At 47.3% G+C, this 4729-nt stretch overlaps 1 pseudogene; it reads right to left on the bottom strand.

Annotated features, from left to right (window-relative positions):
- Positions 1 to 3156: 3156 nt before the first annotated feature.
- On the bottom strand, positions 3157 to 4152 carry LOC101611498 (annotated as a pseudogene).
- Positions 4153 to 4729: the final 577 nt, after the last annotated feature.

Here is a 4729-nt window from a genome sequence, read left to right as displayed (position 1 = left end):
GAGAAATGAAACTTTTTAGGGAGATACAAAGTTGTAGAGCTTTCTACATTCCATCATCCAGCAGTTTAAGGCATAGTTAGCCAACGTGCAGGAGACTTACATTCACAAAGACACTGAAAAGCAAATGTAAGAACGCAGCAATTCCCATTCCTGTGAGCCAGGGCCAACAGGAGTCACAGGCAAGGTCTCCACCTTCTCGGGAGCCACTCTGGGCTCACCTTTGGTTGGTTCTTTTTGGCCACCTAGCATCAGAGCCCTATTCCTGTCTGTAGAGGGTTCTCCGCCGGGAGTGCGTGGTAGAGACAGAACTTGGACTCCAGCCTCAGAACATTTAAGCTTTCAGTTCATTCTGCTCTTCTGCAGGCTAGGGCAGGAACCTTGGCCCAGGCTCGGTCACTTGGGTTTTTCCACAGGTAGTTCTGAATCTTCAGGAAGAAAAACTCCAAGAGACAGAGGAGGCTTAGGCAGGGTGTTGAGCCCAGTGCGGGTTGCATCCAGGGGCTGGGTGGTGGCAGTGGTGTGACTGTTGGCCATGCTAGTTAGCTGAGCCCAGCTCAGCCCATCCCTTTCCCACAGCTACTGAGGAGGCAGAAGGAGTGAAAACCAGCTTGCCCTCAAGGTGCTTCCAGCCCTGGTAAGGAGACAGCCAGCCAAGCGGGAGCCCAGTGTTGAGAGACTTATGCCAATGATGCCAGGGAGACTTACAAGCAGGCTGACTGCATGAGTCTGCCAGTCACACGTTTTCTGTTAATTGTGAGATAACTGCAGATTCGTGCACAGTGGTGAGAAATAATACAAGGTGAGCCAGTGTGTCCTTTTCTCAGTGTCTGCAGTGAAAACAGCTCGTAAAGCCATGCTACGCGGCATCTGCACTATAGTCAACAAGACGCGGGACATTCCATCACCATGGACTCCTGCGCTGCACCATCTGACGGCCATATTCATTTCCCTTTAAAAATGGACCTCAGGGCTGGAGAGATGGCTTGGTGGTTAAGTGCTTGCCTGTGAAGCCTAAGGACCCCGGTTTGAGGCTCGATTCCCCAGGACCCACGTTAGCCAGATGCACAAGGGGGCACATGCATCTGGAGTGCTTTTGCAGTGGCTGGAGGCCCTGGTGTGCCCATTCTCTCTCTCTCTCTTTATCTGCCTCTTTCTCTTTCTGTCTATTGCTCTCAAATAACTAAACAAAAAAAAACCCCAAAATATTATATAGTATCTGGGCATGGTGGTGCATGCCTTTAATCCTAGCACTAGGGAGGCAGAGGTAGGAGGATCTCTGTGAGTTCGAGGCCAGCCTGAGACTACATAGGGAATTCCAGCTCAGCCTGAGCTAGAGTGAGACCCACCTCAACCCCTCCCTCCAAAAAAGTTACACAGGGCCAGAGATAATGGCTCAGTGGTTAAATGTGCTTCCTGTGCAATCATGAGTCCTAAGGGGCCTTAGACTGCCTGAGTTCAAATCTTCAGCTCCTAAGTAAAGCAGCTGGGCATGGCCACATGTGCCTGTAACTGTAATTCTGCAGGGCGGCAAAGACCTGAGAAACTTTGGTGCTTCACAAGCTGCAGAATTAGTAAAAGGAGACTCTGACTCAAAACAAGGCCAAGCAGAAGAGTAATGGAGCTGTTCACCCCATATTCCACTTGGACCTCCACAGACAAGCGGACCTTACTGCAATGAGGGTAAGGGAGTAGACATAGAAAGGGCACACACACGTGCATGTTCCAAACATACCACATTGCACACACACAAGCAAAAAGTCACAAAAATTTCAAATGATATATCAATGAGGCTATACATTATCTAACCTTTGAGGACTGTCTCTCAGGCAGCCTAATTCTCTGGAGATTCATTCAGGTTGTTGATTAGCAATGCTTAGTCTTTGTTTATGGCTGGGTAGTGTTCTGTGGTGGTACAGGTCCGTTCTCCTTGCTGGCACAAAGCACCCGACCCAAAGCAGCTGATGGGAGGAAGGGGCTTGTTTTGGCTTATAGACTCGAGGGGAAACTCCATGATGGCAGAGAAAACACGGCGTGAGCAGAAGCTGGACATCGCCTCCTGACCTCCTGACCAACATAAGGTGGACAATAGCAGCAGGAGAGGGTGCCAACATTGACAAGAGGAAGGTGCCTATAATACCCATAAACCTGGCGCAACAACACATCTCCAAGAGGTTCCAATCCCCAAACTGCCAGAAGCCCGGGACCCAGTATTTAGAACACACAAGTTTATGGGGGACACCTAATTCAAACTACCACATGTGGTATGTTGTGTCACAGTTTGTTTAAACATCCACACTGGCCTTTTTTTTTTTTTTTTTAATGTGAGAGAGCTAGAACTAGATCAAGAGAGAGAATTGGCGCTCCAGGGCCTCCAGCCACTACAATTGAAACCTTGTGTGCATGTGTGACCTTGCATGCTTGCATCCCTTTGTGCAGCTGGATTTGTAGGACCTGGGGAGTTGAACATGGGTCCTTAGGCTTTGCAGGCAAGCACCTTAACTGCTAAGCCATCTCTCCAATCCCTAATATAAATATTTTTGTGCAGGGTTTTGAGTCTTTGTAGATATTCATTTCTCTGGAATTAATGCTCAGTAGTTGCTATGTAGTCCTTAGGTTTGTTTTTAGAATATTTAAAAATTTTTTTTTCCTTTAGAATTATTTTATTAAATCATAAATGTACAACAGCTTCTTAACTCTACACATGCACTTAAAATGTCTAAAGGAAATACGTTATGTCTTATTACACCATGATCCTGGCTAATAGCTTTCCAAAACTTTGAGAAAAATCTTAAAAAAGGTTTCACATGTCACCTAAAACTTACAAATTTAACATTATCAAAGAAGGAATGCTTCTACACTCTTACAAAGACCACTAGAAAGAAACAACAATTAAAAAGCTAAGAAACTGTCTCAAAGGCATTTTTTTACAATCCTTCCTCCACAGTAAGGTAATGTTATTAAATAATCCAATCCGTTCACAAAACGGCTCTCTGCGTCTGCTCTGGTGTCTTCTGTCATATATCTGCATATTTATGCATGACTGAGATAAGAGGTTCCTTAACATTGTTATTTCGATAACCTGAAGCGGTTCTGTTACCTCTGGGCTCTCATCCTCTCCTGTTTATACAGTGAAGCCCACGGCAAGTAGGAAGAAGCTCAGTATCGGCTCCTCCCGCCATAACCCCCACTTCCTCCTCTGCCTCCTGGACCACAGTTTCCTCCACCATACGGTCCCCCATGTTCCTGCTACCACCAAAGTTTCCACTCTTCACTGGACCCTAGTTAGAAGGTTGCTGGTTATAATTTCCAAAATCATTGTAATTTCCGCTTCCATAATTTCCTCCTCCACAGCTGTCATAACCGCCTCCGCGGCCCCCACCCTGGTTGGCATATCCAGACCCTCCACCACCATCTTCTCCTCTTCCTCCTCCAGAACCAGGACTACCTCCATATCCACTGTAGCCGTCCCCCAACCCACGTCCACTTCCATCTCCATCAGATCCTCCCCTAAAGTTACTTCCTGGCCCTGGTCCACAATTTCCACCACCACCACCACGGGAATCTCCAAAACCAAAGCTTCCTCCTCTTCCACTCCTGGAACTCTGGACTTCCTGCATTTCTTGTCTTGACAGTGCTTTTCCTACTTCTGCATTATGACCATTAATGGTGTGGTATTTTTGCAATACAATTTTATCCACAGGATCATGACCATCAAAGGTAACAAAGCCAAAGCCTCTTTTCTTTGCAGATTGCCTATCAGTAATTATTTCAATAGTATCAATTTTCCCATATTCTTCAAAGTAATCTCTAAGGTGATGCTCCTCCGTGTCTTCTTTAATTCCGCCAACAAATAGCTTCTTCACAGTCACCTGGGCTCCAGGTTTTCCAGACTCTGGCAATAGCGCGTTTAGGCTCAACTACTCTCCCATCAATCGAATGGGCCTTGCAGCCACGGCAGCATCTGCCTCAGCCATGGATGAGAACGTTACAAAACCAGATCCTCTTGACCTTTTGCTTGCAGGATCCCTCATTACCCACACAGTCTGTGAGCTTTCCCCATTGCTCCTAGTAGTTTCTCAAAGTTTCTTCAGTGGTTTCAAAGCTGAAGCCCCCAATGAAGAGTTTACCGAACTGTTCCTTTTCTCTCTCCATCGCGGACTCAGTCGTTCAGCCCGATTTCCCGCAGCCGAGCGAGATGAGAGAGAACCCCGCGCGGACCCGAGCCGGACTCGTCCTGACTCAGAGGCGACCAGCGGCAGCTGTCCCGACCACGCGCACCCGCCGCGGAGACCTGCACGCAGCGGGGCGCAGCTGCTTCTCATGCTTTTAGAATATTTTTACTTATTTATTTGCAAGCAGAAAGAGATAGAAGAGGGGCAGAGAGAAGTAGGGAAGAGAGAGAGAATAGGTGCGCCAGGGCCCCATGTGCCACTGTGCCTCTGGCTTTACATGGGTACTAGGGAGTCCAACTCGGGTTGTTAGGCTTTGCAGGTAAGCAAGCACCTTGAGTGCTGAGAAGTCTCTCCAGCCTTATTTTTTATTCTTCTTAAAAACTTTACTTATTTATGAGAGAGACAGACAGTGGGGGGAGGCTGTGACAGGGCTTCTGGTCACTGTAAGTAACCTCCAGATGCATGGGCCACCTTGTGTATCTGGTTTTACATAGGTACTGGGAGATCAAACTCAGATCCTTAGGCTTTGCAAGCAAGTGCCTTAACCACTAAGCAAT

Source organism: Jaculus jaculus, chromosome 17, assembly GCF_020740685.1.
Source record: "Jaculus jaculus isolate mJacJac1 chromosome 17, mJacJac1.mat.Y.cur, whole genome shotgun sequence".
In the NCBI taxonomy this organism is placed as follows: domain Eukaryota; kingdom Metazoa; phylum Chordata; class Mammalia; order Rodentia; family Dipodidae; genus Jaculus; species Jaculus jaculus.
Note: the sequence above shows the minus strand (reverse complement) of the source record. Positions and strands in the feature narration are given on the sequence as shown.